The sequence below is a fragment of the Mesocricetus auratus genome, unplaced genomic scaffold (assembly GCF_017639785.1).
Source record: "Mesocricetus auratus isolate SY011 unplaced genomic scaffold, BCM_Maur_2.0 Super-Scaffold_100024, whole genome shotgun sequence".
In the NCBI taxonomy this organism is placed as follows: Eukaryota; Metazoa; Chordata; class Mammalia; order Rodentia; family Cricetidae; genus Mesocricetus; species Mesocricetus auratus.
In genome coordinates this window covers 4,817,969-4,843,254 of record NW_024429205.1, presented here as the reverse complement: position 1 = coordinate 4,843,254, position 25,286 = coordinate 4,817,969, and the positions used below count along the sequence as shown (strand labels likewise).

The following is a 25,286-nucleotide window of genomic DNA, read 5'->3' as shown; positions in this document are numbered from 1 at the left end:
GTGTCTACCTGTCAAGGGATCTGTCTCCTTCCTGCTCTCTCAGTCCTGAGGCCTAATGAGGTCTTGCTGTATTCACAGCAACAGTAGGACAATGCACTCCCAGCTAATTACAAATCCTTCTGAGTGAGGAAAGAAACTGAATTTCCTTGGACATACAGGTTCCCTTCAACTATCCGACTTGGGCAGTCTTTACTCTTTGAACACACTGAGAGTCCTCTTTCTTCTATTAGAGGGAGGCTCTTCTTTCTTCTTTTTGTTCCTTTTTAAAATATTTTTATTTCATTTTACATTCCATCCACAGTCCCGCATGCCACGCTTCCTCCCACGCCCCTTACCTCCTCCCTCCAGCGTACCCCAAGTCTACCCTTCCTCACGGGTAATGGCTCCCATGAGGAGTCAACATAGTCTGGCTCATTAGGTTGGGGCGGGGCCCAGTCCCTCTCCCATGCATTAAGACTGAGCATGGCATCCCACCATAGGGAATGGGCTCCAACAAGCTAGCTCATGTACCAGAGGCAGCAGCGCCTTGAGGCAGCTGCCGGGCTCCTGCGAGTGGATTGGGTCCAGTTAGTGCATTCTCGTGAGTTGAAATCGAAGCCTCTTAAATGGCAGATGGTTTGGACTTAGAGACAGGAGATGCAGGGGCCTCAGTCACCTTCCCAGTACAGGGTTCAGCATCACATACGAATGGTTTTGTGATGCTCAAAGGTCGGCCATGTAAGATAGTCGAGATGTCTACTTCGAAGACTGGCAAGCATGGCCGTGCCAACCAAGGTCCACCTGGTTGCTACTGGCATTTTTATTGGGAAGAAATATGAAAGTATCTGCCCATCAACTCGGAATATGGATGTCCCCAACATCAAAAAGAGTGACGTCCAGCTGACTGGCATCCAGAATGGGAAGCTATCCCTGCTCCAGGACAGTGGGGAGGTACAAGAGGACCTTGGTCTGCCTGAGGGAGTCCTAGGGAGGAGACTGAGCAGAAGTATGACTGTGGGGAAGAGACCCTGACCACGGGGCTGTCTGCCGTGACACAGGAGGCAGCTGTTGCAATCAAGGCCATGGTAAAATAACTGGCACCCAGGGTGACTGATGGTGGTGGCAGCAGTGATCCTTGAGCCTACAGAGACCCCTTCCCCAGCTGGGGTCCACACTGGCTGGGCCCTTGGCTGGACTCCTATACAATTTATTTGACATCTTTTATTTTGGTTTTCCCCTCACCCCTTCAAACTGTCAGGGAGACTCTGCCCTTCACCTGGCTCCCTAGGCCAGGGATGAGGGAGCCATGACCTTGGGAAGCTACCTGCGTCCTCTTCCCTCTCAGTCCTGGTAGGGGAAAGGGAGTTGGATATTGCTTGTGGTTTAGAGCCTCTGCTTCCCCTCTTTTTCTTTTTAATTCAGTTTGGAATCAGAAAGCTGTGGGTTCTGGCAAATGGTCTTGTGCCCTTTATCCCACTTATCCCTGGTCTGGTACCCTGTTCTCCATGGTCCCTCACCTTCAAGTACCACTTGTACAGACTGGGGACCAGCTCACTTAAGCCCCTTTAGGGGTGGTGAGGAGAGGGGGGAAACAGTCAAGATCCCTCCTTGGGCATTTGGGAGGGCCTTACCTCCATGGGCTTCACCCTTCCCTGCTGCCCAAAATCAAACCTGAAAAAAGCTACACATTTAATATGGAAAAAAAAGTTAGAGGAAGGCTCTTTTTGATAAGGTGAACCTCCAAACCCTCAAACCATAAATGTTTCTTACATTGTATTTCACAAGACAAAGATGTGGCTGTACTTTGCTTGATTCAATCAGTAATTAATTAGACACATGCTTTGTAGTCACAAGATAATCGTGTTTAATCTCCAAGAAAATGCAACTTTTTTCCCGGGAAAACTACTAGATCAGCAAGAGTAAGACCCTCTCTGTTAGCAAAGGCGTCCATGTTTTATTTAAAGTTGTCACGTGGTGCCTACATTTTCTTTCAGATAGCTCAAGCCGTGTGGCAGTTCCCCAAATGGCTCATTCCAGAAACAGCTTCGGATCATACATTTGTGCCTCATCTGTTGACAAGCATTTTAGTGTCTATGAATCCCCTCAAGTACTCCTCTTACCAAATACAACTGTCGGAGCAGGGTCTCCAATTGGGGGATTGATACAGACCCACAAATCCTAAGCTTCCTAGTCAGATCCATCACTTTGCATTTGGCTTCAACAAAGAGAAAATGGTTTTAAAGGTGCTGACTCAGAATTTTGTAGGATTTACTTAGATACTTCATAGACTAATTAAAATACATAGATGTGTCTGATTTTCTTGAGAGAAGCAATATGGAAATCGATCCATAGTTAGGGCGTATGCCTTTTCTTTCCCGTGGCATCCTATTATTCCTACTGCTTTCTCTCATCAGTAATCAGGACTTTGGAGGAGGGAGGCTCCTGTATATGGTATGTAATTTGATTTTCTTCTCTGGTGGGCTCTTGCATAGGCTGGATAACAGAGATTAAAGGTGTGTATATTTAGCCTCAGAAAAGCATAATATATGTTTTCACACCTCCCCAGTGACGAACTCTATACATTAATCAAGGGAGCTGGCTTCCAGGAAAGCACTGGGGAAAAAAAAAAAACAGCAGCCCCTTAATCAGGATTTCACTGCTGTCAGTTGGGGAACCAGGCAGAGTCAGGAGCTCCAGGGCTCCTTCCCAAAGGGGCTCTCATCTTCTGATAAAGTCTGTCCTTTTTGCTCCCCAACCCCAAAGCCTCAGATCCACTAGTGACGGCACTACACACTATTACAAGTATATTTGATTCTTGCTCTCTTGACTGAGTGGTTCTAGCAGGAGGCGACTTACCCCCACAGTCCATTTTAATGGAACTGTAGCTTTAAATGCAGATTTTAAAACTCGATCTTGAAAATAGCAAACAAACAAACACCTGTTGGGCTGATACCCAGACTTGCAGGCTGGGCTTTGTTTGTGTCCTCTCTGATGGAATCACGGTGACTGCACCTGGGTTACTATGACATTACAATACACTGTGAGTGAGATTAGAGACCAGGGCCAGCTTCCACAGTTTCATAGAATTTAATAATGAAACTGGCTAAACCCCATAGTTACTGATCTCCAGTTTCCCCGACTTATGGATGGGGAAACTGCAGCCCAGGAAGTGAAGACAATGGGTCCAAATCTACCCAAGGGATAGAGGAACAAAGAGAAGCTGACACCAAACTTCCCCAGGTCACTGAAATTGAGTTAGGCATAAAGCAGTGAAAAATAGGCTAATTACATCTTTGGATGTATTGTAGAGAAACCTTTTCCCATGAAAATATAAAATCTGATATTCTAATGGACAGCTTAATTTGTGACTTTTTTTTACAGGGGTACGTTTTTTGCTTGGTTTTGGTTTTCAAGAAATCAAGGGAGATGTTTATTTTCCTCACTGACAGCATAAGGGCTATTTGTGTGTCCTACTGGTTTCTGTGAGTCAGGCTCCTTACTAAGCCATACATAGTGTGTCTGGAGCCATTCCTTCAACCCAGTAGTGAATTTTAACAACTAGAACTGCAAAGAAAAATGGTACCCTTTAACTTCTGCAAAGAATAGCCCATGAGACTAAAGTAGAAGATCTTTCTTACTACAAAGCTGCTTTCTGGTTTGCAGAATGGATTAAAGTCGGCTTTCCTCTCTCTCATGCTGGCATTGATGAAGACAGCAGCCATTGCATTGGGTACCATACACTGTCTATGTAGTCTTGATCACTTAGCATAAGCACAGTGATTCTCACTTTATAATGGGGATTGCACCAAACTCTATGACCTTTCTACTACAACAAATAAAAAGACGGTATTCACGTCTTTGTCCTCATGTATAAAGACCAGTCAAGTGTCATCTTCGCACTTCCTCAAGGGAGAGCCCTCTGAGGAGTGGTCCTGATGGGAACTTCAGCACTTGCCATTCCCTGTCAATCTGCCTCTGTGGACATTTGCATGTCTGTGATATCCAGCCAATGAGAACAGTGCAGGCAGACGTTTATAGGGCTTTAAAAAAAAATCTATCAAAAGATCCTGATTGGATGACAGTTTCTAATCATGTCTTTTTCTTGCTTCCTCAGGGAAAAGACATCAGGCCTCCACTGTGTGTTTGAAGGTAGAACAGTACAGAGGAATTTTGCTAGGTTTTGTTCTGTGTGTGGCTTTGGATAATGTATACAATCTCTCAGTGATACAGTATGTGTAGACACAGGTTCACATGACAATCCCGATGACTCCAAAGGACTATCTTCAGGAGACAGTACCCTTAAATGCTTAGGGACAGTGAATGGGTCCCTGAAACATTATTAGTCATCCATATTATATTTTTCATTATTTTTGGCATGTATGTGCCATGCTTAGTCCCTGGAGATCATAAACCTTCAAACACTTGCTTCTTGAATATATGGGAAACAGAGAGCTACACCAGGCTTCACAGACTTGGTTATCATAGCAGGAAATCCTCCAAGATCGGCCAAACACATAATGACCATGACTTTGAAAACCTATTCATCTCCCGAGCATCATCGAATATGCTGTCTCTTGAGCAAAACATTACATAAATCTGTTGCCATGCGACCTGATTTTTGCTGACATAACATGTGCTTTTGTCTCCTGACCCAAAGTGCAGTCATCATGATTTCCAGTCAAGTAAATCTCAGTGCTGCCAATGCTTCCATCTTGTAACTGGTGTGAGAGAGCATGGCCCCACAAATATTTAGGAAGAGAACCAAGATGCATGCCCGTTTTGGTAGGCTTCCAGTTTAATATCTGGGCATCCCACTGCAATATATAACTTTTAAGTACAGTTAACCCCCATCTCCCATGGAGTAACATTCATTCCCACACATTCCGAAACATTGTTGGTGACACCAAAGTACAACTTGTTGTACCCCCTGATCATTTGCTGGTACACACAGAGAAAAGAAATAGCTGAGTCACTGACACCCAAGTTCCCGGATGAGGTTAGATAAAGCCACACTCTGTCCTCCAGTTTCAGCTTTCATGTCATAAATAAGTCTGCTGAATGCCACTGTTTAAATTGAACTTTAGTGCAATAGTGAAGGTGTCCTAATTTCCCTATCTTGCTATGACAAACACCATTATTAAAAGCAGTTTAGGTGGGGGGTTGTTGGCTTATATTTCCCTGCCATGTCATCATTGAGGGAAGCTAGGGAAAGAACTAATGTAGGACCATGAAGCAGAGACCATGGAGGAATACAGCTTGCTGACTCACTAGTAGGATTGCTTATGATCAGCTGGCTTTCCCATATAGCCCAGGGAATGGTGCCACCCATAGTGAACTGGGCCCTCCTGCACCAATTAATAATCAAGACAACCCCTCAAAGGCCAAATTTATCTGGACAAATCCTCAATTGAGACTCCATTCTCAGATGACTCTTGGCTGTATCAAGTTGACCACAAAAGCTGATTGGTGCGGGAGGCATATCTACCACGTCCAAGTGCAAGAAGATTGATGTACTCCATGGTGCTCATGACAGAACTGCCATCTGTGAGCCAGTGTCAGCTAACAGTACATAAAATGCCCCCAGAGATGCCAATAAACAGCCACACACACAAGATAATGCTGACCAATGTATGAACATGGAACCGGAGACTTAGGGGGAAACAAAATCCTGTTTCCACTGGGCCTGATGCCTCAAGTCACCAATTTCAAGTCCCCAGGAACTTTGAAGGACCTAGATAGAAGATGTGGCAAGAAAATGAAAATGATAATTGTCTTTTTTTGGTGATTTAGAGCTTACTGTAAGAGATGTTTATGTATCAAACATTAATGAAAAAATGGTCTACCATCTAACACTGCAGAAAATAATGTCTTGCTCCTGACTGACAGGAAGTCTTAGTAGCTCTACGTTATGATTCCTTATTCTTCCTACACATATTCCAACTTCCTATGCATCAACAAAGTGAGAGACAATATCTTCATTATATCATATTGCCCTTTATGTAAAATTCCACAGCCCTCTAAATGTGCTAGGCATCTGTGTCTCTTGTTTTGTTAGATTCTTTGCTAAAATGGACAATATCCTATTGCCAGCTTGCAAATCACAGTCCCACAGATACTTGGAGTGACTATCAACTGCCCATTTATTCTAGGCTTCTATTGTCTTCTCTGTAGGGTTTCTCTCTTGATTTTGGAACATGAATCTCTTCTTCCCAGACTTTTCTCAGTACTTGCACATCTCACATGGGAGGACGGGGTAGTAACTGACACCAATTGCTTTCAAAGGGACAGAGAATAAAATGTCCTGAGGTTAAATAAGCTGGTTTAGGAGCCATTCTTTGGCAAGGTGACAGAACCATCAAAAAGAGGTTGTGATGTCATGTTGTTCACATCCTCTGAAACATAATACAGCATAATAGCAAGGATAGTCATATTCTATAAAAATGTAACTACATGTCATGTTTTGGATGTTACACATTGAAGCGCAATCTCAGCAGGTGGGCTATTATGGGATTTGCTGAGAACTGGAGGAAGTAAGGTGTAATAAGGGCTTTTGCACACTGGGAACTTGGGGTCATATCACCTTTTTCTGTTCCTGCTTCCTGGCCACCATGAGCCCTGCCATGTGTTCCCTGTTGCTATCTAAAATGTGACACTGAAGCATTGTCCCTGGGCTCACTGGGCCTACGAAAGACTGGAGGATCGGATACCACTGAACCTGCAAGTATTCTGTTAATCTGATCCAACAAGGAATGACAATGAAACGCTGTCTGCAGAGAGTCACTCTGGGCAATGTTTCTTGGGCAGCATCAGGACTGGAAGAGGAAGATTCAGAGGAGGAAACGAGTAGCTTGTTCAAGGCAGGTGCTGTGGATATAGCTGGGCAATCGGCAGGGACAAACAGGGAAAGGTATGGAGGTCAACAAAGAACACATGGAGTGTAGGTTTAGGGGTGGAAAGAAAACTGCCCACACCTCGGCAGGAAGATAGGTCAGGTTCCAAGGACCTTGCCCACTGACCATGCTCACCAGATTAAAACGCGGTAGGTATAAAGTGCAACCACTGGCAGATGAACAGCAACTGATAAATCTTGGAAGGAGGGAAAGAGGCGAGACTATTCAGAGTGGGAAAAGAAAACAAGACTTTACAAGAATGACTCTCCTGAGGGGCCATGATCTCCTAAGAAAAACCAGGAGGAGTTGTGCTCAGTATTATTTAAGAAACATATGCTGGTTCCAGGACAGCCAGGACTGTTATACAGAGAAACCCTGTCTCAAAAAATAAAACAAACAAACAAACATATAATTCCTAGGCATGGTGGCATACAGCATTAATCCAACACATACGGTGTGGAGACAGGCAGGTTTTTGTGAGTTCAAGGGCTATGTAGTGAGATCCTGTGTAGGAGCAGGAAGAGGAGGAGGAAGGAGGGGAGAAGGAGTAAAGAGGGGAAGAGGAGGGAAGAAGGAAGAAGGAGTGGAGGAGAAGGAGGAAGGAGGGGAGAAGGAAAGATATTTCTGCTATCAGTAAATTAAACATAACTTTCAAATGTTAGCAACATAGTAGCTAAGATTATGTGTGTTTCAATGTAGCATAAAACCTAAGAAAACAGTAGTTAATTTTCTCAGGAAAAAGAAGAGGGAAGCGATGGCTGGGTAAGCCCTTGGCATTTCACGACCAGGTGTCCCCAGAGCACTGCTCTGCCATCTCTCAGGTTCCTGGCCTAAGCAGTTTCTTCACCTGTGGACAGAGTGGACGGTGGAGGATGGAGAGAAGGGCTTACCTCCTCCACTGAAACTGAAACTCCAAAACTCATAGGGCATACCCTCTTGCATGTCACTCTTCAGAGCGCAGGAACTTGCCTGTCCTAGATTGGAAGAAAGACTGGGAAATGGGGCATCCCGGCAACTATGTAGTACTCTATTTTCTGTAGCCAAAGCTAAGAGACATTAGACACTGAGTCTCCCACCAACAGCTCTGTGACTCCTGAGAATTTATGATAGAAACGGAATTCTAGGATCTTAAAACTGACACAAGCCTCACTTGCAAAGCTACAAGAAGAAAAAAAAAAGGCAAAAAATAAATAAATAAAAGACGAAAAGAGCCCAATAAACAACAGAATGGAGATGAACAACGTGACATACAGAATTATATAAAAATAGGACATATTTTCCTGCAGAGCTTCCCGTCACCCACAAGCACACCTCCTTCCAATGTAGTGGCAGTAAACAAAAACAAAGTTGTGCTTTGCTGACACCTTTAAGTCAATATGTAGCATGTTTGCCAGGACTCCAAAAGGAACGAGGATTTGATAAATGGTATCCCAGGGTCCACTCAAGCATCACTGCTTACTATGAATGCACAGGAGCTATGCTGGGAGAGAGACACTTGCTGAAGTATTGCCTGGGAGGGGACAAAAATCAGGCCACCAAGGCGACCAAGTGTTCTCTTTACTCTCTATGGCTGCTCCCACAGGGTGGGCAGCTGGACTGATTGAGCCTTGTCACCCATTAACAGGAATGGATGACAGAGAATCAGAACTGTTGATGTCACATGTGGGGTACTGCTGGAGCCAGAGGTCTGGGAGCACTATGGGACCCATCTGTCACCCCAGACAAAGATGCTCTTCAACCTGAGGCTGGGCAAGGCACCTAGGTTTCCACCTGATGTCAGACAGCCTGTTTCTTTATTTCCAAGAAAAATAACTGGGGCTGGATGCCAAGGATGAGGCCTGGGTCCCCCACCACTAGCAGCAGGAGAGATCATTAACTTTATCTTCTGGCACTTACAACGCAGAACTATGCAGTTCCAGAGAGGACAGTAAAGGAAGCCCAGGGCCACCCTCCCTCCATGACTGAGACTCAGAAAACAGACGGAAGGGGCAAGGGCCCAGCCAGGGGCTGATCTTCCCTGCTCCGATCCCTGTCCTTCCCTAGGGTTCCATCCGCTCAGAGTAGAAAGACCAAAAGCAGCAGCCCTCCTCTGACATCTGTGAGCAATTGTTTGAGCCAGGCATTTAATATTAAAATTCCCTGCTTCACACTGCTTTATTGACCTTACATGCGCATTGCAACCATATAATTCAAACTTAAGCTTATTTATTGTACTCTGAAAGCCTCAAGCAAGCAGGTATTTGGCACTAGAATGGCTGTTTGCTTCAGAAAGTTATGTGGGAGGCCAAAAGAACCCGCTCTCTTCACTCCTTGTCGATGGTAGGTCTTCCATCTCCCACATCCCTTCCATGACAAGGAACCACACCCTCCCTTGGAATATGCTCAGCTGTGTCCATAGCAAAATACGCAGGACTGTGTTTATATCCTGATGCCTTCACAAACCTTTACCTGTGTGATGGAAAGGGAGGGGTCAGAGAGACTTCTATCACTGAGAGGTCTCACTTACAGCAAGAGTTTGCTTTGATAGGCAGAGCCCAAGGCCCATAGAAGTGAGTGCAGCCTTCATGGCCAGCTGCCAAGTACAGGGACTCTGGTGAAAAGGAGGCTGGCCAAGGTAAGAGCCTGGTGTGCTATGTAAATTGGCACGGGACTATGGGTAGGTAGTGAGACATGTTTTAAAAAAACAAAAACCAAACCAACCAAACAAACAAAAACCTTAAGTCTAAACTGAAAGAAAAAGACACCTAAGAAGGAACTCTCACTTCCCCTATGCAAAATGCAGCCACACTGGGACATCCCAGGAGTTTCTGGGGTGACTGAGTTAATTGGGAGTCTATACCCAGGGTGAACCCCAATCCAAGGGAGTCCTATGGAGACCCACCAAGTGTCTAATCCTCTGAATGCTGGCCTTACTTAATCCTTGCAAGTCCTCAGTAAAGAATTTCTTTCGCTTCACTGTGCAAATGAAGAGACCAACGATTGCTACAGCAAGGGCTTGTTCATATCACCAGGATCACACTTCTGTCTCTTTAAACTTCATCTGCCTCTGCAATCAAAGTGTGAACTCCATGAGACAAGACCATATTTTCGTTTAACACCAGCCAGTCCCTGGAAGGTACATCAGGGGAAATATAATATAAAATATAATTAGATACTGCCAATGACCCTTCCATATATTCCAGGCTCTGTACCTGGCAGGAGACAGAAAATGTCATGTTCTGCATGGAGTAGATCCAAATCAAGAGATTTATACTGGCAATCCTTGAGTGGACACTCAGGTTTCAGTACATTTTTACTTTTTTTCAATTGTACATATACACACATATACATGTATCTTTATGTGACACAGCCTGATAATTTTACACACATATATACATACATACATGCATTTATTTAAATACATATGTGTGCATGAAGAACTGTGGCTGGCATGAAGCACTGCACACAGTAATAAAGTTTTGGTCTCCATTTGAATTTTGCATGTGAGAAGATAATGAAAGATGAAATCGAAAAACAAGATGCAATAATCAGATTCCTACTCCTTGAAGTTCATGTGTTTTGTTTGTAGGAGGCTAGAACACTGGAGCATACTGAACATGGTCTTATCTGGCCTGTCTGTTTTGGGTAGACAACTAGCAAAGCTAAATGTACCAATATAGAAAGTGTGTGTGTGTGTGTGTGTGTGTGTGTGTGTGTGTGTGTGTGTGTATATTTGTCTGCATCTGTGCTGTGTGTGTGTGTGTATGTATGTATGTATGTACGTATGTTCAGGTATATGTGTAATATGCCTATGTGTGTTCAGATGTGTGTATCAGTATGTCTCTGTGTATATGTTTATGTTTGTGCATGGTCATGTGTTACATACATGTAGAGGTCAGAGGACAGTCTTGGGTGTGGTTTCTCAGGGGTCATTCACCTTGCTTTTGGGGACAAGATCTCTTGTTGGCCTGGAGTTCACCACATGTGGTAAGCTGGCTGACCAGTCACCCTGAGGCATCTGCCTATTTCTACCTCCCCAGTACTAGGGTTATGAGCAAGTACCACTGAGGCCATCTTTTAACGTGGGTTCTAGGGCTTGGACTCAAGTCCTCTCATGTTCATACCAAATGCTTTATCTACTGAGCCTCAGCACCTGCTCCACTGTTTCCTCTTTTAAAGATTCATTTATTTTGTATACATGTATGAGCCGGTGTGAACTTGAAAATACCATGTAAATGCCTGATGCCCACAGTGGCAAGGAAAGGGCACCAAGTGTCCTGGAACTGGAGCTACAGGTGTGCTGCCCACATGCGTGCTGGGAACCGGACCTGGAGCTTCTGCAAGAATATCAAGTGCTCTCAACCCTTACCCAGTGAACTTTATCTTCAAAACTCCATGTACCATTTTCATTTAAGGATAAATAAAAACCAACCTTGCTGCCCTTAGCCAACTCTCTAATGCAACCGAGAAACGTGTCGAGGAGGTCGTCTGACCCTTCCTTCTCTCCGGAAGCCTCCACCACACAGGGGGTGTCTTAGTCAAAGGGACTGAGTGGCATTCATTTCTGGCATAAGCCTCTTCTGCGTGCCTTTACTGCATTTCTCTAGAAGCCCACTCTCCAACTAGCAGGTATCTGTCAACAGGGGCACCGGCCGTTGTGCCTCCAAAAGACGTGCCTGCTGCTCCTAACTTGCAGTTGGCCACTTTAAAAACCAATCAAGACATTTGGGGATTAAAGGCATACTCCTCCTTTAGATGATAACGTCTTAGAGCTGTGGTTGCAGTTACAGTCAGGAGCTGGTAAATCATGCTTTGTTGGAAACCGCTCCTTCCAGGCAACACCTTCCAAAGTGTTACGATTGATCCAGAAATGGCAATGTTGTGAGCAGGCAGTTCATACCATAGAACAAAGATGAGAAAAATCACAGTCTAGCAATCCAGGCGATTTCTACTCACAGGACCTTATTGTTGTGTTATTTATTCATCAAGGATCAGCCTATTCTAAGATGCATTACTCTTTCCCTCTGCACTGGAGGTTAACAAAACAAAGCACTCTGAGCAGCACCCCAACTGGCAAGCGCCACGGTCACCAAACTGTCTTTTTGTCTCCCAAGACAGAGCATAAAAGCTTATATTATCTTATTTTTGTGCTCCTATCTTAACTTTCGGGGGAAGGTTAAATTATTCTGAAAGTTCTGAGCCATCTACATATTTATTCTTTTTAAAGGTTCTGTGGTGTGTTAGCATCTGTATTGCCAGAAAACAAAATTTTCTTCAAAGTTATTCTTGGGCAGGCCTGGGACGCAACCCATATGTCCCACAGTTAGAGCAGCTCACGGTTTTAATTTATGCCCCCTTTTCCAAACTTCACTGCAGCGGTCCTTGGTTTGGTGAATGTGTGGCGCCACCTATGGGCTGACTCTCAGAAGTTCGCGTTCCTTTATCTGAAAATCAGGTTTCAAGTTATGTCATTAAAATGATGGCTTTGAGGGTCTTAAAGATTTCAGACTGGGTGAACAGCAACAATTATATTTATATTCTCTCCAACAGCCAAGGAAGTATTTTTCTCCTATCTACATCTCTAGCCTGAAAGAACTAGTGATATTTTAGATATAGAAGTATTTCCTCATCCCTTCTAACCTCTTAAAACATTTCCCCCAGATCACCATCAGACTAGCCTCTTTGAGAGAACATATGTTCATTAGCCATGGGCTCCTGGAGAGAGAAGACCATTGTTATAGCCATTGGGCAAAAGCCACGAGGACCCAGCATTCCTGTTTTCTCTCCCCATGTTGTTTAGAAACTTGTGATGTGGAGATTAAAATACCCAGGGACCCAAGCCAAGGGAGGATTTCACAGGACAACACTCTCACTAATAAATCTCTGGCTGAAAATGCCCACAGCCTTTAAAGCTGTGATCTCCCTCCCTTTTCCATCCGTGTGTGTGATCACCCTTGCTCTCTAAGTAATTAAAACCATCAAACGTCGTAGAAGCCACTTACATTCCTGAATTCAAGGGGGAACCCTTGACTAAGACTGCTTTAAAGCATGGGGTTCATACCTTTCTTCACATCCTCACGACCAACACCATGGGTGCCCACGCCAAACTCCTCAACATACATCCATTAAACAGATGCAATTTGCTATATATGGATTAGGTACCAATAAAGCTTTCAAAGTTAAGTCTTGGATAGGAAAGAAAATTAATTTTTAATATTTCTGCTAATCCATCTGCCCAAATGATGGCCTTTTTTTTTTGTTCTTTCCATTTTTTTTTCAAATCTTCAGTCTAACAAAGAGCAATTGGACAGCTATGGATGGAAAAAAAAACACTCAGCAGTGAACTACCGTGCAAATTAGAAGCCGTGGTTGTAAAGACCGGATTTGTGCAACAGTGGGAGTGGAGAGTGTGTCTGCCTTGTAAATTTAATTAAACAGCAGGTGCAAAAATCAGGTCATATGGCTTTGATGTGCCCCGTGCGAGGATGACAACCAGACAATGATTCTAATATGAAGAAATTTGCATACATTTGCATCGGACCGCAGAGAGCGCTGGGCCCTTGCCACATTCTGCATTTTATATCTAGGAAGTTGAATAAGATTTGAATGAACGATTTCTATTTAGACACGGTGGAAAAATACACCGGGATTTCAGCACTCACGCAGAAGGCCATGTGGACAGCAGGGAAGATCTGTGAGGAACACTCTAACAAGCAACTGCCCTCCTGAACAGCGGCGGATGCCTCAAAATGGAAGGAAGCAGACAGTGAGGAGGGGAGGGAAATGTACTGTACTTTGATTTTTTAAAAAGACTTTCACAGAAGGTGCCACACTGATTAAGCCGCGCTCCTCTGTGGGCTCATCCTGAGCGTAGCACACATCACTTTTTCTCTGTGCTATAAATCCTTATATATGAAAATAAGAAAGACCCCTCTGATGAAACAATTAGCATCTTATGCAATCTTCTTCTGCTTTTAAAGGGCTGTCTTTCCCGTGCTAGGGTGTACACCTTATCTTCCGCAGCAGCTTACCAGGATGTTTAGTGTAAACAACGTCCTTTGTGCTTGTGCCTCCATATATGAATACAAAAACATTATAAATACGCAATCCGGATGCTGGCTGCCAGCATTCTCTCCAGGGTACTCAGGAGAAAGCACTGAAGGGTATAGAGGGCAAAAAGTCCCAGGTGAGCCGACGAGCGTGTAAGCTGAAGAGCTCCAGGGTGATTCCGCTGGGTATCATGACAACCGCTGCACCCTCTGCAAGGAACCCATCCTTTACAAGTCTAGAGCTCGTCAGAAATTGTTCTGGCCCCACGGCCACAAACAACTCTAGCCAGTCAGTCCTGGAGCCCAGCATTCTGAGACTGGCTGAAGCAGACCCTTGCCTCTGCACTACCCGCCTGCAGAGAGGAGCCCCTGCCAGCTGCCGAGAAAATGCTGTAGGTCAGCCTTAGTTTTTATGAACAGTGCTTGAGAAACGATGTAATTGGGTTTCCTGCGAATTTGCTTTGACTGTTAGCTATTGAAACCAAATACCATTATGATGTATACTTGGGGTATTTCAGGGAAGTCAGCTTTTAAATATCGATCGTGATATCATGTTAATTTATTACCTGCCAAAATAACTTGCTGACAGTAAATGTGGTGAAACCTCTTAAAATATTACATCCAGAAACCAGGGCTTCTCTCTCTGAGTGCATTTTTCAAGCATTCAGCACAGAAGACACAGTGTCTTCTCATTGTACACATGCTGCAAATTCTAGAGAGGCTACAATCCCTTTCACTTGTCACAAAGGAGTCAGCATAGCAGGGCTTGGTATGGAGCTGGCATTCATAATATGCTTAATTAATTGAATAGTTTTTTAATTTAAGAACCTAAATTGAGACTAAGTATAGATAGCTAATTGGATAATAAATACCACATATATGGGGTTAATAGGGAAGGAAAAGGGGAACACTTTCACCTGGTCTTATTACATGGGATGTCTGTCATCTCACTGGAACACAAAGTACAGAACAATGGCCCAGGGCTCTAGAGTCTGTTTCTCACTGAGTAAAGAGCTAACACTACTAAGAAACCTTAGAAAATATCTACGAGTGCACATGTGTCCTTCCCCTAAAAGACACACAACACATGCATACACCTACATACGCACACGCTTGCATGCACACACATGCACACATGCACACACATACACACACATAATCACGCATGCACACACATACATACTCACACACTCACATATACACGCATGGGAACACACACTCACACACACACACACACACACACACACACACACGGCAGCATGGGCCTAGTGCCCATTGGGTGCTCTGAGTGGGTGAGTGCTGACTCCAGTTCCTCCATACCAGTCAGTATCTTAGCTCCTCCCCTCTGGAGTTTCCCTCCTGACTCTCTTTGCACAAGGTGGAGTTGAATCCACCATGCTCTTCACAATCCCATCTTTGGGTCCAGCCTGTTGTGACAGCAAACCACTGCTGGAGGCTTCCCAGGTTCTCCAGAGGCTGAGGCAACATCTGGAAAATGCTTACCAGTCCCACAGTCAGGTCTCTTCATGATGACCCTGAAGGAAATGTATGCTGTGCATAGCTCTTGATGAGAGCTGAGGAACTTTTCAGCGGAGGCTCACACAATTAAGAGAGCCTTTAACAGTAGGGACAGAAGCAGGAGCATGTGTAGGGTAGAAACAAGTTCAGAAGAAGGAGCCTGACTCACTTCTCCAGGGGTGCTGTCCCAGCTTCCTTGACAAATACTTGCTTTGACAGCTGCTTGTCTCAAGACAAGTCTTATCCTCCAGCAGTGGTCATGTTCAAACTGTGTTAAACTGTCCCTGGAGAAGGCACAGTCTTTAAGTAGGCTTGTTTCAGTTTCAAGGTGACAACTGTCCATCAGAAAACCTCTTCCTGTGGGTTGTGGGACCTATGCTTTCTTCTTTGTTCCTGGATGAGGTCAACAAGTCTCTTCCAGCAGACACAACTGGGGCTATCTGCACATCCCTGCTTGTCACTGTCATGGATGTGCCACACTCCAAAAGCCCCCTTGCTGTTCTCACACCTATCCAGGGGAAATTACACTGCTGTGCAATGGTCTCCCATGTCTCTGTGCAGAATCATGGCTCCAAGATGGGGTGTGTAGGGAAACATGTCCATTAAACCATCAGCTTCATTCATGCTTGTCGTGGAGGGTGAATGCAGTACAAGAGGATCGAGGATTAGGGAGACACATTCAAGTGAGGACGGGAACACAGACATCTGAGACCTTGATGATTATGAGCGAAACGTACCTGCACCATCCACTTCCAGACACAACCACACCCCCTTATTTCTGGCATGAGCTTTGGAAAGGTCAGTACGGAATCAGAGCACACTTCCCACCGTGACTCGGGTCTGCTCACAAAGTGAGACTGGTTCTCCAGTTAAATGGGCAACCAGTGTGGCTAAAACCCTAGCTCTACTTATCAGAGAAATGAAGTTAAAACCACAGTTGGACAGTTCCTTCCTCCTGTCAGACAGGCCACAATTATAAGGACAAAAAACAATGAATCCCAGCAAGGATGGAGGAGGGGGAAGAAGGGACACCCCCCTCTGCTGTTGGTGGAAATGTGAATTAAGGTAGTCCAAGAGGGTAGTAGGGTGGTGGTTGCTGAAGATGTACACATTCCCTGGTACTGCAGCACCATGAAGACATAAAATCAACCTAAGTATCCATGAAGAGATAGGTGGGGGAAATGGCATGGGCATCACATTGCAATCCTATTCATTAAAGATGGAGGCTGTCTATCATTGTGAAGCTGGAGGACACGGATGAAATGAATGAAAGAACCTGGGCATAGAAAGTGACGGCTGGTCCAGGAGCACTCTTGCTGACAGAGCCACTGTGGCAGAGGCAATATGCACAGCTGGTCTCTGTCCAATGTCACTCTACGGCGCTTTGGTTCCCAAGGCTGTCATTTGAGATGCTGTGTCCCCCAAAGGCCTGTGTATCATAGAGGCTTTGATTCCAGCTTTAAGAGCTGAATTCTAGTGAAGAGTCTTTGGGGCACTGGAGGTGTGTTCCCTAGAAAGGCACAGTGGGACCCCAACCCTTTATCTTTAGCTTTTTGGTGTCTGACAAGTAGGTGAGTAACTCTCTGTACTGTGCTCCCAACCCTGGTCCATTGCCTGCCTACGAGACCAGAATGAAAAGGGGCAATGGGGTGTGGATTGAATCCTCTAAAAGTATGAGCCAAAATTAACTTCTTCCTTACAAAATGACTACTTCGGTTATCTGTCATAGTGACACAAAGACGACAGCGCGCCAACTGATAAGATCCTATGATCACCAGTTGCCATAATCTGTTATGGAGTTGCCATCTTTGAAGTCTATATAAATGATTTACACCTGCCAGAGGGCTTCAGTTATGCTTGCTGATGTGTTCATAGCAGCACCTGCTTTTTGGTGGGATTCTTTTTTGTTTTAAGACAACGTTTCATGGATCTGAGCAGGGCCTCGGTAGCAGAGCATCAACATGAGTTTCAGATCCTCCGATGTCCACCTCCCCATTGCCAGACCTACAGGCGGGCACTACCATGCCGAGTGTGCGTGGTGCTGGGAATAGAACCCAGGACTTCATGTTCGCTAAGCAAGCCCTCCACCCAACAGTAACATCCCCAGCCTCCTGGCATTGGTTCCTTCTTCCTGCTGAGAGGGTATCAGTGGGCACCTTTTCATGGCCTAAATACTGAGAAATCCCCCTGAAGTAGGATTTGTGTTCAATCAACAATCACAGTTTCGCTTCAGCAAGCTGAACGCACGTGGTATTTGAATCAACTGTTGGCGGAGCCTGGGCAGACATTGTCTACATTCATGTTCACTTCTTGTCATGCCTGACATCTGAGGAAGTTTCTGAATGGCAGAGGGAAGTGAATGCCTCAAAATAGCACTCATGCAAATTTAATTTGAGCACAGATCCAAATTTAATGACAATATAAAGAAAGCCCAAGAAATCTGTCCCAGTAGAAAATATACTATACCAGGCCAGGGATGTTCTCTCTCCCATTCAGTACCACAGCCACAGCGCTTAGATTAAGGTGAAGCCAGGCTTGCATAAGAGACCAGAAAATAAAACACTGCCTTATTAAAAACTCTACATTAACATAACATTAATTATATAGAAAAATTCTGATACAGTATAGGGAGTTTCCAGATGCCCCATCACTGTCACTAACATCTTATATTAGGACATTACATTTGTTAGCAATAATGAAATACAATGAACTCGGATTGGCTTAATTATTACTATTATCAACTACGAGCTGCTTTAAATCTTTTATGGTTTCTGGATCCAATGAAGGGATACCCATAATATTGAGCTGTGTCTTCTTGGGCTCTTACTGTCCTTGATGTCCCTCTGGTTCTCCATGGTTTTGATGGCCTTCCTGGTTTTGAGGAACACTGAGCAAGCAAGGTACAGAATGTCCCTGAGCTGGGATTTTGATGACTTTATTTCTTCACAGTTAGACTGGTGATTTACATGGTGGTGCTGCCTTTATTTCCAAATCATCTCAGTTGATACAACCGTAAAAAAAAAGCTATACTAACCTATGTACTTTCCACTGTCTGATCTCGCATGTGTGTGTGCATGTGTGTGTGTGTGTGTGTGTGTGTGTGTGTATGTGTGGTTACTTCCTGTGTGCCTACGTAAATTTTTTAAATGAAGGATACAAGAGACTATTTTTAAAAATTAATTAGCAGTAACAAATGAAAGAGAAATGTTTAGGGTTTTAGTGATAAATTAAGACTATGACAATAAGCTGGGTGGTGGTGGTGGCACATGCCTTTAATCCCAGCACTTGGGAGGCAGAGGCAGACAGTCTCTGTGAGTTTGAGGCCAGCCTGGTCTACAAGAGCTAGTTCCAGAACAGGCTCCAAAGCTATACAGGGAAACCCTGTCTCCAAAAAAACAAAAACAAACAAGACTATGACAACAAAAGTTTAAGGGCTAGAGGTGGCTCAGCAGTTAAGATCACTGGTACCTCTTGCAGAGAACCCAGGTTTGATTCCCAGTGATCCATAACTCTAGTTGCAGGAGATCTGGCATGCTCTTTTGACCTCCACAGGCACCAAGCATACACATAGTGGATATGAATACATGTGGACAAAACACTCACATATATTAAAATGAATAAAAAAAATTAAAGACAAAAGGTTAAGAGATGGAAAAGCTATTGGCAATATTCTAAGTGGGCAGGCGCCAGGGTACGGTGGACCACAGAGTGTGATCCATGGAGGGAATGCAGAGAGTTATCTACTCAAAGCTGGCATGGACTCGGGTTTTGTTCAGGGCTAGGGCATACGAGGCCATGAAGTCATGATTCAACTGTTCTCCATTTTATCCTTGAGGCATCGTCTCTTACTGAGAGCTCAGGAACGCTGTCTCTGCCTCCCAAGTTCCTTCTAACTATCTTGCTTTTATATGAGTGCTGGGGGTTCAAACTCTGGTCCTCACATTCACAAAAACAAGTGCTTTGTGCCCTGAGCCACCTTCTCATCCACACCCCTCTTGGACATTACAGGCCTGTAACTACATCCCTTTGAATGACCGAGACTAGTGATCCCCGAGAAACACTGCTGACTACAGGCACTTACAACATTACATTCCCCTCCCAGCTAAACTGTGAGATGCTGCATTACAACCCAGGTACTGGGATAGAAGGGGAAGACCACGTGGGGAGACAGTGAGGGTTGGGAACATTTTGTTTCACTCTTCCTCTACTTCCTCCATGAATTGTCAGTTTCAACACTAGTTTCATCAAGACTGGTTCATGTGCAAATGCTTTCAGATACAAGTCCTCTTTGATCTTCAATCTGATTTTTTTAAAAAAAATACTGAGAATACTCTCCTAAGACCTAATGCACTCAGAAGTGAGGAGAAATACTGACGCTTGCAGTCATTGTCTTCCAAACGAGCTGCAAGGACATGCATGATTATTGCAATAGCAGGTGCCCCCAGCTGGATGTCCCACCTCAGCAGAGTGCCTGGAACAAACTCCATATGAAATCACAACACTTCATTTTGCATGCTCTCTCTGTCTCTCTTGCAGTGAGTTCTTTTCCATTTGGAGACAACCAGGGGAAACTGACTTAGGCCCCACTGCATCCCTGGGGGCAGGGAAGGAGGACAATGGGTTTGCTGCTCACTAGCTAACTCTCACTGTGAGTGAACATGTTAGTTCACTGGTCTTTAATACAACCTTGTGAGGTAAACATCATTGTACATGGTGGAGCAGAAGTTCCAGATCAGTCTCACACTCATAATTTGTGCTTTTTGCTTTCTGTGACATGTCTGTGATAGGGGTTTGTCATCTCTGTCAAGGGGGCAGGAGGGCAATGTTAGACCAATGGCCAGTTCTTCAACTGTTTCTCCCTGCTGAAGACTGTCTCCATACCTTTCCCTCCAGAAATGCTCAATGCCCTCTTGCTGAGGCATGGATATGAACCATCCTATGGAAGATTGTGTATTGAAGACTTGGTCTCCACCTGGTGGCATTATTGAGAAGTATCTGGGTCATTAGGACCCTACTGTTAATGCTGAGTTAGTTCATGATGGATTCATCATTATGGGAGGACGTGGGTCATTGGGAGCCTGCCTTGAAGGATGTACTCTGTCCTTCACACATGTGCTCCCTAGTTTCTATCAAGTTTTCCCCCCTCAGGCCCTTTTTCTATGATGTTCTTCCTCATCATAGATTCACAAATGATGAGTCTATAGCTGATACGGGACAAAAACCCCTAAACTCATGAGCTAAAGTTAATCTTCCATCTTGCAAGTTTCAATTTCAGAAGGAAGTCATGTTCTGTTTGTATGTGTTCAGACCTCTGAAAATGGAGACTGAGGAGAAGAAAACTGTTGGGGTGTTAAGTAACATCCGTGGGAGACTGTGGATGTGGACTCCATCTTCACTAGGCCAAAGATCAAACCAGTGCAGAGTTGAATCAGCAGTAGAGCTTTAGCTGGTGAGGAGACCCTGTAATCAACAAAATAGGTCAGCCACAATCAAGTAACTGGCTGATCCACTAAATTATAGCCAATTAAATTTATATTTATTAAGTTGGGGATAAAGCCCAGTAGTGTCTTCTTTGTAAGCATGAGGACCTGAGTTCAAGTCTCAGAACCTATGGAAAATAAGGCAGATGTGATGGTGCACGTTTGCAATCCTAGTGCTAGGGAGGTGGGGGCAGATGAGCCCCTCGGGTCCCTGCATTCTTGCCTCCTGCCCACCATCACATGGCCAGCACCCACCTCGCAGTCCCACTAGCAGTCAGCATCTCTCCCTGCCATGCTTCCCCATCTTCATAAACTGAAACTCCCCTGAGGTCATGAACCTCAGCAGAAGCTATTCCTACCTTAAGTTGTCTCTGTTAGATACTTATTAGTAGAAAGGAACCAAGGGACCTTCTAAGGACCAGTGTAATTGGCAGAAATACGAAATTTTTCCCGTAATTCCCACTTACATTTCCTTCTACTAAAGGATGAGGCTGACAGGAATAGAGACCCGAATGTAGGTTTGGGCAAGTGACTATCAAGCAGTCTTTTGGATGAACAGTAGGAGACCAAGTGACAAACGGCACTTGGGGCGGGTCCCACCTTCACTCAGCAGAGCATGCATGTTCATGTTACCAAACTTCTAGATCCAGAACCCCAGGATACGGGTTGGATTTGAGGTTATCTGCTTGGAAGACAACCAGAAAGCCAGTGGATAAGTAGTGCCTGGAAGGAATGGGTAAGAAAATATCAAGAGCAGGCCACTGCCTCTGCCTGGCTCTTTCCCTTATAGTTTGGTTTTCAGAGACACTACCAGGCTGATGGTGCTAGGGAGACGGCTCAGCAGATATAGTGCTTGCCAAGCAAGTGTGGGGACCAGGTTTTGAATTTCCCAGTCTTCATATGAATGCTGGGCAGGTGTGGTGGCCTGTCTGATAGCACAGCCTCCAGGAAACAGAGGGAGGGGACGCCCACTGAGCTAATTGACTAGATAGGTGGCCTAATCACTGAGCTCTAGGCTCTAGTGAGGGACCTTGCCTCAATGTATGAGGTTGAAAGCAATTGAGAAAAATACCTGACTTCAACATTTGGCTCTCACAGACACCTGTATACATGTGGGCATGCATTCCCACATGTGTGCCCACATATATTAAAATGTGCAGATATACACACAGAAGAAAATTAACTTAAAATGGCTAAAAGAAACACTGCCTGCTGCCCTTGGCTCCCCATATGTTTCTGTGTGTGTAATGAAAAAGGAACCTGGTCAAAAGTAAGACCGAAGAGCTGTTGAAGTTCTGAGTGGATTGTGGAGATGGCCAGAGGGAGGTTACACAGATGATCTACAGGACCTCAGTCCAGTAGTGAAAATTCAAACACGGCATAATATCTCTACTAGTCCATCTTTGAACGAAATGGAAACAGGTGTGTGTGTGTGTCTGAGTGTATGTGTGTGTGTTCTCACAAGTGCATGCACACATATGTGTGTGTGTTCATGTGTGTGTGTGTGTGCATATGAGTTTGTATGTGTTGTATCCCAGTCAAAAAAGTTTCAGCCCTCCCTTAGAGCTCATGAAGTGTTACCTGGAATGCCCAGATTTCTTTGCTTTCCCAACCTGCGCCGAGACACTCATCATCAGAGGTAAGCCCCCTTTTCTGAAAGACTCCTGGAGTGGAGGGGGGGAAAGAAATGGGAGAGATGGATGCCAAATGTGGTGTAACTCACATTAACTATGGCCCTTCCGCTTTTGTTCCCAGATTCTTTATTCTAAGATTTCAAGGGAGAATATTCAGAATTCTCAGGTGCATGTTCAAAAAGATAAAAACCATTCAGAATCAGCAGGACGAAAAGGAATAAGAGATGTCCAATTCATTATGCCTAGAATAGTCTGTGCCATTTAATTTGCACTCTGCTCTTGAGTGCAAAGCTGTTGGATTCCAAAAACATGTTCCAGTAAAGAGCATTCTCTGCAGTTCCAATGAACATAGCCAAAGAATGGAAGCACATTCATTCCTACTTCTAAAAGCCCACTTCTCTGAGTTGAGGAGAGAATGAGTAAAATTAGCCCCCAATGAAGACACCGATTGCATAGAATAAATCTTGTATTCCCTAATGCTCAGAACTGCACAGCCCTGGATTGTGTCCAGGTAGTGGTGCCCTTAAGATGTGCACAGTACACAACCTACGCAGGTGAATTAGGAATGGGGTAAGTGGCCCTGCTCAGCAATGATGAAGATGAATCTTTCCATTCTTCACACAGATGCTGAAAGGTAATTTGATATAGTAAAAGGAAAATAAGCTCTGTGAATAGTCATATCGGGTTCAAATCCAGGCAGAATACTCTTGGATAAATGAACACAGTCCTCTCGACATCTGTCTATGAAATAGGGACTACAAAGTGAACCAAGAAGAAATTATCAGTGTTTAGTAATATGTTATTTGTTCACTCTGATTGTGTAATCTGGCATGTATTCAATTGGTGCCATGAATAACCACTACACAAGGGCACATTGCAGACATTTTTCATTCATTTGCTTATTTTATCTCTCTGAAAACTGTGGGGAAAGAGGTAGATTCTGTCTCACCCAACTCACAGACTTCCTGTCATGCCAGGTCTGGGAAACTTAAAGCTTCCTTTCCAAGACTCTCTTGCAGCTAAGATGCTGGTTCTGACTTGGGTTTCTAGTTGGCTGGTTCTGAGGAAGCTTGGCAGTGGGAGACTATGTATTCCACCCTATTCCTGCTGCAATTCTCTGTGGTGATTGACATGCCACACAGAACTAGGAAACTGCTATGGGATTGCTTAACACCTTTCTACCAGCACACAGGGGTGGAGTAGCAATTATATATGTAGGTAGATCATGGAGAGTATTGGTCATTGTTGTATTGTGTCCTCTAGGTCAGGACTCTCTTACCTCACTCATCATTCTTAGATGTAGCCAGCTTTGGAGAAGAGTGGAAAGGCTCACAGATGGCTCAACTGCCATATCAGATGCCCAACTTAATGGGCACATGGAATTTACCATCGCATACATATTTCAGTCCTTGTTTCTCTGAAATTTAGCTTCAGAAACTAAAGTTCTCTCCTTATTGACAACCACCCATTGCCTTGAAGGTTATTTACCGCTGTGCCTGGCATAATGAGACTGTTGCTACCTGGACAATGGAATGTTTGCAATACCTGTGAATCTGACCTTTTTGCTGTTATTTGTTTGTTTTATAGAACAATATCATCTTAAACACTTAGGCATACAAATCTCTCACTTTCTCTGGCTGGATACCATGCATGACAATAGAAGGGATAGGAATGGGAAGGAGTGGGAGGAAAGTTCTTAGAACACATTGGATGAGCATTGACTTTAAATGTGTGCAGGTGTCTCAAGTCAGAGGCTGAGTTAGATGATTAAGACCAACAAAATAACTGAGAAAGTAAATATGAAGGAGGAAAGAATTATTTTGACTCATGCATTCAGAGCATGGCCACTGACTCCAGTGTTTCTGGTCCTGCAGTGAGGAAGGGCATCAAAAGTGGGAAGAGCAAAGAAGATTCACCTCTATTCCTGGTCAGGAAGAAGATGGAAACTAAGAAAGGGAATAATGGAGAGGGTAAGGACCAAGAAGTAGACACATCACTCAAAGGAGTGTCCCCTAATCACTGACCACCTAGAACTCACCCCATAGTCTCCATCATCTCCCAATGGCTATGAACCTACCGATGGATTAATCCACCATGAGATCAGAACAGCTCTGCATTAAAGACAAGGCCTTCAACAGGGGAACCTTTTGAAGATGCAACAGATGCAAAGGCTACCCACCAGAAGACAAGATGGCACTACCAGAAAAGGAATCTTGGTGCCTTTCCTTACATCTCAGTCTGTAAGTAGAGAGTTTTGTGCTCATAGATTTGACTTGACTTCCTATCTCAGCTTCTAAAAGCCTTGAGAACTTCAGCTAGCTAGTTAGCATTTGGATCTCTTGACCTCCATGTAGGAGACCTGGAGACAACTAACCAGGTTGTTTGGGAGCAACCCGTGAATCCACACAGCAAAGCCAGTCTAGGACACAGGCCAGTTGGTCCTGCCCATTTTACTGCCTCATTTGTGTCTGAGGTAGGCCAGTCAGGCTTCCAGTCAGAGTCAGTATAATAAGCAATTGACTCAACTGTCAGTTTTCACTTTCCTAGTTACATTAACTCAAGAGCACAACTTAATGCTGACACAAATAGCACTGAATAAATAAGTACTTGCTGAGCCACTAAGTGCAATTGACCATGCAAGACATAAAATGAAAGCTTACAATCATAATTCCACCCCCAGAGCCTCATTGTTGAAGAGATAAATCCCCTGACTACATCCAAGCAGAAGGAAAACAACCTGGGGGTTGAGTGAAAAAC

General features: G+C 44.4%; 1 pseudogene; it reads left to right on the top strand.

The window, feature by feature from the left end:
* The first annotated feature begins 585 nt into the window (after window positions 1-585).
* LOC101835710 lies at window positions 586-1,073 on the top strand (annotated as a pseudogene).
* The last annotated feature ends 24,213 nt before the right edge of the window (window positions 1,074-25,286 follow it).